Here is a 15,139-nt window from a genome sequence, read left to right as displayed (position 1 = left end):
TAGTACAATAGAGAGTTCGTGAAGATGGTAGGTTTAACTGCTTTAATCTGTAAAGATTTTATTTCAAATGTTAAAATTTTGTTGTTGTTTTTTCATTGTAGTTGCTAAATAAAGGCAAAGATTTTGAGAAGAAATTAATATTTTATGTAGCACATTGTTTGCCTTGTATGTAAGAGATAGTGATTTCATTATAATAGCTTGGTATCCCATGAATTGTGGGTTTCAAAACTGTTATTTGTATTAATTTAAGCAATAAGTTTGGAATGGATTGTTCAGCAATCATCATGTGGTTAAATTTTAATTAGCTGGTTAAATTTTCATTGATGATTCCAGGTCACAATTAATTAATTGTGTACTCTTTACAAAATAATGCTTAAACTCAAGAATTAAAATATGGAATCATTCCTCTAAACATTGTATTTTTAAAATATTTAAGTAAATATGCAAATTATGTAGTGTGATTATTAGAATTCTTCAGTTTGGGAGACTGTATACATTACAACTATGAAGTTATCTTCTTGTTTTGCTGTTTAAATTTTGATGTTTCTCTTGAAGCCAAAGATTGAGATCAGCTATTTTGTATTTGTACCAGGTAGGTGTGAATTTCATTAGGATTATTGTAAATAAAGGCACTCCTTAAGATCATGGGAAAGAAAAAAGAAACTTAGAAAGTTGGGATGATGCACTTATGTACAATGGTTTCACTTTTGTTTAAAGAAAGGCAAACACGCATTTGGGGGTTTGTTTTGACGACTTGTATTTTATCATGAAATTGTCATTGTTTTTCATATGAAGACTAAATCTTACTCAATTTCATATTGCTTACATTTAATACTGTGGCTGGCCTAAATTATTTCCTTGTACTCAATATTTGCTGTATTGTTAAAATGAAAATAAGTGAAGGCTATACATTCCATTATGAGTCTTTAGTTTTCTAATTATAGATGATTTGTTGCTTAATGATAGACAGTAATAAATATTAAAGGCTCATTTTATATCAGAGAATTGTTAAATACTAAATAGTGTTCTGATTACATTATTTATTGAGAAATATTTTATCATTCTATAGCAAAAGGAAAAAATAATGTTTCAAAGTTTTGTAGTCCTTAATAGTTCATCTTATGGTGTATAGCACAAAATTTACAGGAGAAACATATTTTTAACAAGTTTTTAATTGAATTCTCAAAGTGTCACTAGAAGCCATTTTCCCTTTTAAATATATTGATAATGACTAGCCTCCTTGAAAATTAATGTATTTTTTTAACAGAGGTAAAAGGAAAGGTCAGATATATTCCAAAATCTGCTGACATAAAGCTAATATAAATCTAATTATTTTAGTTAGTTCTTCTGAATGGTTCTAAGAGATCAATAATGTTCCTGTGTTAATGTGTATAAGTGGTTTTACATGCAATTAAAACTTCTAAGTGCTTATAATACATAATATTAGCTTTTGGTTCCAATACAGTTATAGTCCTCTTAATTTACTTCTTTTGTGAAAGGAATTTTATTTATATTTTTTCAAAACAATTTTATCAGATTTAAAAACATCCCACACTATTTAAAAATATCTAAAATTAAAATTTCAAATTATGAAATGACTCCTATATTTGCTTCCTTTATTTTGAGTTTATAAATTGTCATATAAATGAGTAATCAGATTCTTGCTTATCCTTGTGTGAACATAAAATATACAGAAACTATTTTGAGATACATCTTAGCAAATAGTACATTTTAATTACAAAAAAATATGTGTTGAAACCTGAAACACACAGAAGACACTGAAATCTTCTTTTAACCACACCTTAAAAGATCCTTATATTATAATTAATTTGTATCTAAATCTTTTAAATTTTGATATGTGACCAACATGGTAACTAGAAAAAAAGTTGAAATTCTTTTTTTTCCCCCCTCATTCTCCAAGAATGTAGCATGATCTTTCAAGTTAAAATAAGATTAATCCTTTTTAACACTTCAGTTTTCTTTTCTAAGTCAGTGATTCCGGCACCTAACTCCATAACCATCTGCTCTAATAGAAGAGCAAAGCCTTGAAAGAAAAGCTTTGGTGGCTGGTTCAGAGATTTAATTTTGCCTTTTCTCTTGGGAAGTAATTATGTTAGTACAAGAAAGAGTTCTATCCCTTTTCTTGGTCTATTTTAAAAGCACTCATACAACAGTTAGAGGATGATACCCTGTGTTGGTTCAAGTGTTTATCAAGGTAAATGCTTTCCTTTAAATATTATCTTTAGAATGATGTTCAGATTAAACTGATTTTAACTGTACCATTTGACATAAGGATAAATGGTATGTTATACATTTTTCAAATCCCTAATAATGACCTCCCCACTCACATCTCTACCTGTATTATTGACTTCAGGGTTAGATGAAAAATTGTCCATCAATAGGTATATACCACAGTAGGATATATTCAATAAATGTTTACAGATACTACTAGCATCCTGGAGACTTTCTCAAAGAGTCAAGAGAGGTTGGTTAGGCTTTGGGGATACATGAATCAAACATGACTAAATTTTGTTTGGGACAGGATGCTTGTTTTTCACTGTAAGACACTATATTTCAACACTTAGTATTAAAGTGCATACTTCAATACCATTTTTAAATAAAAACTGAAAAGTAGTCAAGTCCCCATATACTTAACCATTACTCCATTTGCCTCTAGTCTTCCCTTAGTCACTTGCAATATCTGGGAATTCTCTGTCTTTCTTTCAGATGGAACTGGTTGATCAGAGATAAGTAGAGTTTCTCCATCTGGACAGGGCACAAGGATACCAATTCACAGTCATCACCATTCCCTATTCACATCTGGCCATGAAAGCATTTGAGTGAATCTCTTCCTAGAAAAATATGTATAATTCATAATCCGTCACATATACCACAAGTAATAAACTCACTTGTTTCCCAGTCAGATTCTTGGTGCTGAGATGTTGCTAGCAGTGCAGATTTTTTAAATTGTGCCGACTATTGTTAGGAACATATATTTGGAAACAAAGGGCAAATGCAATAACCTCAATTTCTAATAAAGTACTCAGCATTACAGAAAATGGATACACAGGTTGTCTGACACATGCCACTACATTATTATGGAAAGGCCAAAGGGATAATTAATTTTACATGGGTGGGAACAATAGTTTATCAAATAACCATAGTAGAATCATAATAGCTCAAGAAAATCTAAGTGAAACATTGACAGGAGGAAAAAAAGGAGTAGATGCTTAATTCCTAGTTAAATTTTTCTGCTTTTCTGTGGAATAACCAAGCTGACGTTGTTAATTTTAAGGTGCCCTTTCTATCCTCTTCTGTCTGTTCCTGCTGCCACTCTCCCTGATTTCTCTCAACATTCTAGACTCTCTCTGTGGGCCTCCTGAGGTCAGATGTTGCACACCAAAGGGGCCTTGAGGCCAGCCAATATTACTCTTCTTTATTAGGATTAGCCATTTAATTTATTTGTATATACACAGTTATTAACAGCCTCAATCCATTCCTGGAATTAATGTTTTTAAAGCTAAAGCTGGCTCATTGTTCCTGAGCCATCCATTAATAATACACGTGATTGTAGGGCATGTTCTTTTTGCCAACCACATTCATCACATGTTCTTAGATTTATTCATACTTCAATGAAATATGATGGCTAGGTTTTAATCCCTTTCCTTCCAAAAAGCATCTTTTGTTTGATTCGATATGCTAGAAAAAGGTATTATCCTGTCTTTCAAAAAATTCTTATCTTGTGATCAAATCAATAGAACAAAGTAAATTCAACTCTTCTTTAGATACTTTCTTTTTTTTCAATTTTTTAATTTATAATATTGTTAGTTTCAAGTGTACAGCAAAGTGATTCAATTGTAAATGTATTTTCTTCAGATTATTTTCCATTATAGGTTATTACATTGGATATTATTCCCTGTGCTATTTAGTAAGTCCTCGTTGCTTATCTATTTTATGTATAGCAGATTGTATCTATTATTCCCATACTCCTTTTATTTCCCTCCCTTCTTTAGATACTTTCAAAAATGCACCAAGAGTATCCTTCATTCACCAATCTTTGGTGAAAGTCTGGAAATAAAAATAACTCTTTGCCTTCTGTAGCCCATTGACTGCTTCTTTTCTGTGATATGTGGGTCCCTGGCATGTGTAAGGAGGTTGGGTATCCAGCGCCTAGAATGCACAGTGGAACCACCCTCCCTGAGGTCCAAGCATCTTTGCCAGGAGCTGACACAGAGTGGTGCAGTGCTCTTTCTTGGGTCTCCTCTCCTTGTGAAATCCTAGGTTCTCTCACTCATTTTCTTCCTCCCCAGAAATCGCCACTTAATCTAGACTAGAGATGTTCTCTCTCTTCAAATTTCCTTCAGAGATTATCCCTCTTTTCTCCAGCCAGCCAGTAAGTACACTGGAAAAAATTATTTCTATGTACTTTTTAGAACCGAGGAAAGCAAGTGTCTGAAGATTCTTCTGCCCTGACACACACCCCTTGCTTTGAGAAGCATACAGCCACCTTATTTACACAAGGGGCAGAGAGGGAGAAATAGAGAAATACATTAAGGTCTCAAAAAATGTATTGTTTCATGCGGTACAGGGATATTAGGTCCACTTGACCATAGAGCCTAAACTCAAGACTTCCTAACAGGTAGTAACACATTGTTTGCACTCAGTTATATAAAATACGTATTGTGGGAGTTTCCTTGTGGTACAGTGGGTCAAGGATCAAGCACTGTCACTGAAGCTGCTCAGGTGGCTATTGTGGCAAGAGTTTGATCCCTGGCCGGGGAACTTTTACATGCCATGGGCACAGACAAAAAAAAAAAGGGAAAAAAAAAAAGACATAGTTAAATAAATATTGTGTAGGAAGAAAATCAAGAAAGTATGCAATTATCAACTATCACATATTTAGATGGATCATACTTCATTTTTTTCTTTAGTTTCTGTAATGACCAATTATTTCTATTTTAAGAATAATATTTATTTTTAAGAAAGCATAAAAAAAGTTGGGAACATTAGAAGCAATGTAGTCTAGTTAAAAGACTGCCTGGGATCAAATCTCAGTTCTGCCACTTTGTATTTGTGTGACCTTGATTCAGTTACTTTGTGTCTCAATTTCTTCATCTATAAAATGGGAACAACAGCAACCACTTTTTCATTGGGTTCTTCTAAGGATAAACAAATTAATAAATAGAAAGTGCTTAGCATAGCACACAATAAACAGTTTCCAGTGTTAACTATTATTTTTCTTCAAAGAGATATCTCTAAATTTAAAGCAAGGAGATCCTTTATGTTAAAAGTAAGATGAAGCAGAAATATTTCCTCTCAAGCCCTTTAACTATATTTCTAAATGTGAAAGTAGAAATGTAGTTTAAACATAAATTCTTTACTTTGATGAAGAATAATGTTTAATATTCATTCCTAGAAGGCATGCTATTTATTTTGTCCCCTCGCGTATTCAGATGAGCTCATATATCAGATTCTTCTTGTGAAAAATAATTAATGGCAATGTTCATTAGTTATGAGAGAGAAGGAGTAAATATAATGAATTTGTCTTAAGGGAAAACTGGTAAATATATTAAAACATTATTTGGAAAAAATAAATACATAATAGTTTCTGTAACCAAAAGATATATGGTGTCTTTTTATCAGGAATACAGCACAGTATATGTTTTCTTTTCTTTTCTTTTTTTTTTTTTAATTTTATGGCCACACTTGGGGCATATGGAAGTTCCCAGGCCACCAGTTAAATCTGAGCTGGAGCTGCATCAGCATCAAATCCTTTACTCGCTATGCCAGGCCGGTGATCAAACTTGAACCTCTGAAGTGACCAGAGCCACTGCAATTGGATTCTTAACCCACTGTACCATGGTAGGAACAACCACAATATATTTTTCTTTAATTTCTCAAACCCACACATTTACCTAGTAACCTCCTATGTATAATCTCCACGGAAGGAACATTGTTTAATCACATTTGATTCTGGGAAAAACGTCATTGTGAACAAATCACTGTTGATATTTTACTCTTTGTATGTTATAACATAAATATATTAAGTAGTGTCAGTTTATTTTGCCTAAAAACGCCATAGTGGAAAAGAGCATGTTTGGAGATTTAGGGAGAGAAAACTCAGAGAGTGGCATGACTTCATAATACCATTTGTTGTGTATCCTGAATAGATTGAGAGATTTGTGTTTATTGTTGTTTGCCATGTACTGAATTTAATGATATATTTTGTTATTGGAATTCATTTTTTGGATGCCCCAGAAAGAGCTCAAAATGATGTATTCTGAATTTTTTATATAATGATTTTTATTTTTTTCCATTATAACTGGTTTACAGTGTTCCATCAAATTTCCACTATACAGCATGGTGATCCAGTTACACAGAGCAATGAGATCCTGCTGTGTATTTTGCATCTTGGTCAGTTTTTGATAGACCATTGATTCATTCATTTTTCTGTTGGTGAATCAATTTATAAAATACTATGTGCTTGATAAAATTCCAGACACTGGTGCTTGAGTGTAAACAACACAAACTGAATTCCTGCTTTCCTAGTGTCTGGGTTCTAGTGAGAAGTGACAGTAAATAATTAAATATATATCAAGCCAGGTAGTGGTGATAAACACTATAATAAAAATAAAGCAGTATTTGAAAGATAGAAGGTGAGTTTCAAGTGTGTTGCTGTTTCAACAAAGACGGTCAAAAAAGGTTACTCTGATTAAGGATATTTTAGCAGAAATTAAAATGATGAAAAGGAGAAATCCACTTATCTATTTATTGGAAGAGGCTTGAGGACAACCAAGTGCAAAAACTATGAGGCAGGAGAACTCTTGGTCTTTTTAGAATTGGCCCGAGTGCCATTATAGCTGAAGCAGAGTGAATAAATATGCAAGTAATATAAGATCAGGCCAGTGAGAAGCCAAATCATGAAGGGCCCTGCTTTATAGGTCATGGCAAAGACTTGTTGGAGTCTTACTGTGCATGAGATGAAAAACCATTGGAGTGTTTTGGGGGAAAGAATGGCATACCCAGACTTTATTTTAAAGCTATTACTCTGACTTCTGTGAAGATATATGCAGCAAGAGGACATGGTAGCAGAAAAAAGGCAAAGCTCCTGTAGAGAAGAGATGGAGTGGTAGATGATGAGAGGGTATGTGCTTGTTGTATTTTAGACATATTTTGAATGTGAATCAGTAGGATTTGTTAATATATTGCATATAGGATACCAGAGAAGAACAATGCCCCAAAAGGTTATCTCTGATTCTAATGTTCTCCACATTTTCCTCTTTTTACCTCTTTTGCTATCTTTCTGATGTTGCAAGTAGGTAGATAGAGATCATGATGTAGAGATTGATGGAGTCTCTGCTGTGCAAGTGCATCCCTGGAGGCTCCTCCTCTTCTCATAAAGCCTCTAGTCGCATTGGATTAGCCCTCCCACCCCACCATGGCCTCATTTTTTTTTTTTTTGGCTTTTTTTTTAGGGCCACCTGTGGCATATGGAGATTCCCAGGATAGATGTCCAATCAGAGTTACAGCCGCCAGTTTTTGCCACAGCTGCAGCAACATCAGATCAAGCTGCAGCTGTGATCTGCACCACAGCTCATGGCAATGCCAGATCCTTAACCCACTGAGCGAGGCCAGGGATCAAACCTGCAACCTCACGGGTCCTAGTCGGATTCGTTTCCCCTGAGTCATGATGGGAACTCCCCACAAAGGCCTCATTTTAACATCTCTTTAAAGACCTTGACTCCAAATATGGTTACATTCTGAGGTACCGGGAATTGAAACTCCAGTATGTGAATTCTGAGGGAATAAAATTCAGCCTATGACAGATAGACTCAAGACTTGCTATGCTAACTCCTTTATGAAAACAAGACCAACCTTCCCTCAAGGGAAGGAAAAATAAATTGCTTCTCTTGGAGTTCCCATTGTGGTTCAACGGATTAAGAACACAACATAGTGTCCATGAGGATGTAGGTTCGATCCCTGGCCTTCTTCAGTGGGTTAAGGATCCTGCATTGCTGCAAACTGTGACATAGGCTGCAGCTATAGCTCTGATTGGATCCCTAGCCTGGTGAAGCCTAAAAATAATTAATTAAATAAATAAATAAATTGTGCCTCTTGATGGGAAATGACAAAGATTTGTAGCTATTTTTAGTCTGTGATATAAGTATGTGATATCCTTTTATTAATCCAATTTTCAGTGCCATTAAATTTTCAGTCATGTGTGAGGAGTTTGGATTTGAGGGAATGTGGAAGAAAAATAAGAGATTTCCTTAAATGCTTATACATATTCATCAGCGTACTCATTCGAGTCTATTTTCCAATGCTATTTTAATTTCCATTAAATTTGGAAATTTCATTTAAATGTCACCATATTTGAATTAACTTATGGAACTTTAAATCTTGTGTTTGAGAATATCAAAGAATTATGGCTTTAAAAATATTTCACTAATTTTTTATTATGAAAACTGAATGTAATTTTGAAATTAAAATAATAACAGCAAACAATATTTTCTATATTATGTCTGTATAACATTATTTTATGTTAACTTTTTCCTCTGGTTATGGCAAAATAAATTTTGAATAAACATATCTATTATTTGATTTTGCAGGCAGCATTACTGATGTGTGATGAATACTCATTGGAAAGAAAATAATAATTGTATATACTAATAAAACAGAAAAGTATTTTACGTTAATTAAAGCCAAAACAAATTTTGTTTAATTTATCTTAAATGGTATGCAACATGTTTCAGACATAGCAGACCTTAGGGAAAAAAAATGTTAATGGAAAAAGTAAGCTAATATTTTCATGCAGTCTGCTAGTTTCATGTTGCTGTCCAGATCCTTCTCACATACTGTCTAGATGATTTCAGTAAGGTATGTACAATATACAGAACTTGTCAACATTAATATATGCTGCAAATAATGGCATACTCCCTCCCAGACCATCTGTAGCCCACATAGTCATTTTCTTTCTTAAAGTTAAATCTCATCGAGTTTCTTCATCTTTGCAAGGTTTGATGCCTTAGACTTCCTAACATTTTTGAATTCTCCATGTGGTAATGATAGAAAGCTTTCATTGTTAAAAAAAGGTTAATTTCAGTGTACTTTCAGAGCATTGGGCTATACTCTGTTTACTCTGATCAAAGTGTCCCTTTGACATTATTAGTGGACAAGATTTACTCAGTATTGGTTAGAGATTGTCTTGGAAAATGGAATTCAAGGATCTACTTTTTTATAGCATTGAGTTAAACAGAGCCCCAGAAAACTACAAAATACGTAGGTTTAGATGGTATTTCATAATTAGCAAACATGAGGATTTTGTAGGAAAAGTCTGAATTTAGAATACAGGCACAGAACCTGGAAGGAAAGACTCCAGGTACAGAATGTGAAAGGATAGTTCTAGATTCATTTGTACATGAATGATTGGATATTGAATTACTGCTAGAAAAAGTGTAAGCCAATAAAAGCCTTGAAATTTTGGGAAATAAAAATAACTGTATGTCTGCATTTCTTGAAAGAAAATGGCTTTTAAGAAACTGACTTGTTAGTACCTCAACCTTGGTTTGGAGACCCACTTCAAAGTGTTTTGCCATCACTGAAACATTTGTTCTGCCCGTTAACAAGATGCCAGGACAGTTTTCTTTGGAAACAGTTGAAATCCACATGTGCTCTGTTCCTCAATACCCTCTGGCCCCAGGTCTCTCAAAAACCTTGATGAGAGATAATAGCAGAGAAGGGGGTCATTGCTTTACACACCAGTAGTAACACATTCTCTTTTAACATCTCATGCAGACCTCAGATATTAGGACTGGCTTGGGATTAATACTATATTTAAGATATTATCATTATTAATGATAGTTTAAGCAACTGGTTTCATGATAGCACCATCGGTGTTTATTTCTTATCTTCTATATCATTTCATATACACTCATTCTTTGTTGTTTTAAAATATAATCTCTTGCTTTATTTCAGGGTTTACCTTACAAGTGTGAAGTACACTGTAACACATTTTTCTTTAAATAAGAAATTAGTAATCAAGGTAAAATTCAAAGACTGTGATTCATTATTAACATGCCCTTTTGAAATGGACCGTGATATGAGATGCTATCAAAAGTAGACTCAGCATGAGCCTAGTTTATCTGACTTCCATCTGTTCTATCTTGGAATCATCTTCTTAAATAAATGAATTTTGGAAGCTGAATCTTATCAGTAGTAAAATGCAATGTGCAAGGAATTAAGTACAGTTAATTCTACCATACATCAAATAACTTAGAAATGATTGTACTTTCTTTGGTAATTTCATAAGGTTAAAGGATATTAAACCTAAAGTGTTTTATTAAGACATTGGGCAACCATTGCTTTAATTATGCTCTATGGAGGTATTACATAGCCATGGCAACAGATGTAATACAATGAGTAAACTAGGCAAATAATTCTGTTCTGAAGTTTTTGTTTCACAAATGTAGCTTTTCTTCATTGTATTTTTAATAGCAGACGTAAATAATTTGTCAGATTCTATTATATTTAGTAATTCTGCTGGGCACAATAGGCATATTGATGATACAAAGTTGGCTAGTAATTATGAACGGTCAGAAAATTCTATTTACCCTTTTCTACAGTAAAGATAAGTGTAGGGAAGTGTATGAACATCACCTTAAAATACTTTCCAAAAGAGATCAGGAAATGTGCAGCTATGTAAATTTATTCTTCTTGCATAGTGACTCATCCATAGCACAAGACATTGGAAGGTAAACAGTTGGTAGATGGATATGACTCTAATCAACAGCCCAATAGTAATCATAGTGAAGGTAGATGCAATTTGGGTATTCTGAGTAACTACTGATGTCAGATTGTCAGCTAAGGAAATTTTCTATTTTCTTTTAAGTTCTTGCATTATGTAATCAGAAGTCAGCTTATGTCTGATCTGGAACTTGCCCTTTTTCCTCAGGGAATCTCTTTTACTCTCATTAATCTGATAAACTCTTATCTCAGAAGATGTGACAAACACTGATAATGTTGACTAACCTGTCATTTTAGAATTTTATTGCATCTATTTCATATTAAGAATAAAAATTCATTTAGTGTAGTTAGGCCTTGCTTAACAAGATAGTCTTTGGCAGTAGTATTTGAGCAGAAAGTTTTTAAAAAGCTGAGCGGAATTGTCAAAGCATGATTAAAGGTAGAGGAATTAAGGTCACTGTTCTCCCTTAAGTGTCTTTGCCAGGTAACAAAAACTTTGGCAACAGAGCCAAGTAGAAAAATGGAGCCATGCCAGCTGCTTTACCCTGTTAAAAAGAGATGAGTCATAATTTCTGGTAATAATGCTCAGAGAAATAAAACCTACAGTGCTCTGAACTCTTGTTAACATTTCTCTCTTCTTTCTTGCTCTTACCTGTGGGTCTTAGTTACTTAGTGATAATGGTAGTCTGCTATTGTCATGTCTCACTGTTTCCTTGAACATAGTCATTCAGAATAATTAACCAACATTTGATGAGTTGCAACTATGTGTAAGACCTTATATAAAAGTACTGGGGCAGATTTTTTTTTTTCTGACTGTAGAAAGCTACAGAATATCATAATGCTGATTTTATTTGAACCTAGCCTGGAAAAGTGCAAAATATTTCAAAGGTGCAAAGATAGGATTGATGAAAGGGAAGTGTCATAATGAAAGCCAAGGTCTCAAGCTAGACCTTGAAAGTCTAGTAATTATAAATATTCAGTTGTATATTGCCCACATGTTAAGGAAGAAATTGTGTGTTGTGAAGGCATAACACACTTTATAGAGAACTTAGACTACCTGCTCCAAGCAGTGAGGCACAGGAAGTGAGCCAGAGTTGTGTCTCAGTCTGTTCTGACTGCTCTAAGAAAATACCATCAACTAGGAAGCATATAAACACCAGAAATGTATTTATTTCTCACAGTTCTGGAGGCTGGAAAGTTTAAGATCAAAGCACTGGCAGATTCAGTGTCTCATGAGTGCTGACTTTCTAGACAGTGTCTTTTGTCTTTTCATCATAGCCTCACACCATAAAAGGAGCAAGGGGGCTTTCTGGGGATTTTCTTTATAAGGGCACTCATTCTATTTCTGAGGGCTCTGGCCTCATACTTAATCCCTTCTCAAAGGCTCCACCTTCTAATATTATCCCTTTGGCATGTTAAGATTTCAACATACAAAATTCGAGGGGACAGAGATACTCATACCATAGCAAGTTGAACAAATTTTAAGCTGCAAAATAAAGAAGATTTTATATTTCTTCTTGAGCTCTATTTACACAGAATGGGTTCAGATTTTATTTGAAATTTGTCCATTACTAGAATACCAAAGTTGTTAATTAAAGACAAATTATGAGAACTAGGGAGAATTTTCATGTTATCCACTATTATTGATTGCCTGCATATGCACATGCAGATGCAGAGTTATCATCAAATGGGATGAAAATTGACATTATCCATATTAAAATAATAGTCTAGACTATCATACATATATACAAAAATTCTATGTATTTATATTTATCTGATTGTTATATCTTAAAAAAGTGATGGTGTATTAGTTTCGTTTCATTCCTATAACAAGTTCCTACAAACTTGATACCTTAAACAATTCTCATTTAGTATCATATAGTTCTGAAAGTCAGAAGTCAGAATTAGGTCTCCCTAGACTGGAGTCAAAACATTGGCAGAACTGAGTTCTTTCTGGTGACTCTAAAGGATAATCCATTTGTCTACTTTGTTGACCTCCAAGAGTTTGCCTGAAGTTCTTGGCTCTTTGTTTCTTCCCATCTTTAAAGCCAGCAATGGGTGAGTTCCCTTGTGGCTCAGGGGGTCAAGGATCCAGCATTGTAATAGCAATGATCTAGGTCACTGCTGTCATGTGGGTTTGAATCCTGTCCTGGGAACTTCCACATACCAAGGGTGTGGCTCAAACAGCAAAATCCAGCAATGCATCACTCAATTCTGACTCTTCGGCTCCTCCGCTGACATTTAAAAGCCCTCATATCTCACTGGATCCACCAGTAAACCTAGGAAAATCTGGCTCAAGTCAGGTGATTAGCTACTTTACTTTCAAGGACATCACTGGAGAAGGAAAAGTGGCATTATTCTTCCTATCATAGTAATAGCATATGTGTAAGATCTGGGTCTTATTCCTTACACAGTAATCTTATTGTTAAAAAATATTGAACTGGGAGTTCCCGTCGTGGCACAGTGGTTAACAAATCTGACTAGGAACCATGAAGTTGCGGGTTCGGTCCCTGCCCTTGCTCAGTGGGTTAAGGATCCGGCGTTGCCATGAGCTGTGGTGTAGGTTGCAGACGCGGCTCGGATCCTGCGTTGCTGTGGCTCTGGCGTAGGCTGGTGGCTACAGCTCCCGATTCAACCCCTAGCCTGGGAACCTCCATATGCCGCAGGAGCGGCCCAAGAAATAGCAACAATAACAACAACAACAACAACAACAAAAGACAAAAGACAAAAAAAAAGAAAATATTGAACTTGTTATTTAAATAATTAGAATGCACATTACTCTTCTTTTTCTCTCAATTGTTAATTGGTTATTATATTAATATAGGGTAAGTAATATCCACTGTGATGAATTATACAAGCTATATCACTTAATTTTCTGTGTGGCAAATTTCTAATCTTCACTTAACAATAAATTAAATGCCACCCTCTTGTGATAAATTCTACCTCAAAGTCCCCACAATACTTTAATCCCACTTCTAATATATAACTATAAAATTATATATATATTTATAAACTTCCCCAATAAATGTATATTTTCATAAATAAATGTATATTTTGTAATGTTTATATTTTCTATTTCAGTGCCCAGTATAGAACCAGAATAAAATACTCTAATAATAGATGAATGAATGACTTGAATAAATGAATGGTTAAAAAAAAAAACTCACTTAAGACCTAATGTCTTGTCCAATGTTATATACTATTAGAATCAAAATAATCATTTTATTAAATTATCCATTGGTAAGCTGATATATATAACAAAGCTTATGAAGCTATGCAAATAGTATCAACCTACCAAACTTTCTGTAGCTTCCCTGTTTTTTTTTCCCTACATCTCTCAACATAGCTGGATTCTGGGTATAAATTATCTGTATGAGGCTAACTTAGTGCTAGAGAATCCAGAATTTAATTGCTCTTGCAGTTTGTCAGGATCTCATCTTATGTTCTGAAAATTTGGCTTCTGCCTTAGCTGGTGTTTATCTGATAACCACTGTCTAAGAGACACCTGCATTCCTGGCAACTGCTATTTGGTTTATAAATATTACCTTTCCTGAGACTTTCTATAGCCAAATGCTGTGTACACGTCCAGTTTCTCCAAATTGGAAATCCTGAAAGCCATCTACTTCTTTTGAGTACTAATCCTCAATACACACAATTATTGTCTCATTTTACAGATAAGGAAATTGAAGCTTAGAGGTTGCAGTGCTGGTAATGGCTCAGCAGGTATTTCAGCTAAGGTTTTTAAAATTCTAAAGACTGCATCTTTAACTTCTATACTACAGAAACTCTGGCAAGATTTCATTCTTTTTTAATGGCTAAAAAAAAATCTTTGTTAAAATATCCAAGAGTGGAATAGGTGAATCATATGTTAGTTATATTTTTAATATTTTGATGAAGCTCCATACTGTTTTCCATCCTGGCTGTATCAACTTACATTCCCACCAACAGTGCACGGGGGCTCCATTTTTTCCACATCCTTGCCAACAGTTGTTATTTTTGCCTTTTTGATAATAGCCATTCTAGCAGTATGACGTGATATCCCATTATTGTTTTATTTGCATTTCCCTGATGATTAATGATGTTGAACATCTTTTTATGTACCTGTTGGCTGTCTTCTTTGGAAAAAATGTCTATTCATTTTAGCTTAATCTCCCTCTTTTCAGTAAGGTACTCCCTTCCCCACTTTTGCCTGATGTTTGTTTCTTACTTTCTTTCTTTCTTTCCGAAGAGAATATTCTTCTACTTCTGCTAGGGAATGGAGGAAAAATTACCTGGCTGTGTGTAATTTTTTCAGCCAATCTCCTGGTTGTCAGATCCATTTTTATTCCCACTGTCATAGGAACATAGCTTTTCTATGATTCCACAGGAAAAGTAGAGTCATTTGGGGGTGGGGAGG

General features: G+C 34.3%; 1 protein-coding gene across 18 annotated transcripts in view; it reads left to right on the top strand.

Moving 5' to 3' along the window:
• The window catches only part of CCSER1 (coiled-coil serine rich protein 1), a 1,212,324-nt gene that overhangs the window by 488,640 nt on the left and 708,545 nt on the right, over positions 1-15,139 (top strand). The gene's annotated exons all lie outside the window — the stretch shown is intronic.

The sequence above is a fragment of the Sus scrofa genome, chromosome 8 (assembly GCF_054392235.1).
Source record: "Sus scrofa isolate SSC_HxYL_T2T_F1_AM1 chromosome 8, Sscrofa_HxYL_maternal_Yorkshire_Landrace_v2.0, whole genome shotgun sequence".
NCBI classification, from domain to species: domain Eukaryota; kingdom Metazoa; phylum Chordata; class Mammalia; order Artiodactyla; family Suidae; genus Sus; species Sus scrofa.
This window is presented reverse-complemented; position numbering and strand designations above follow the sequence as displayed.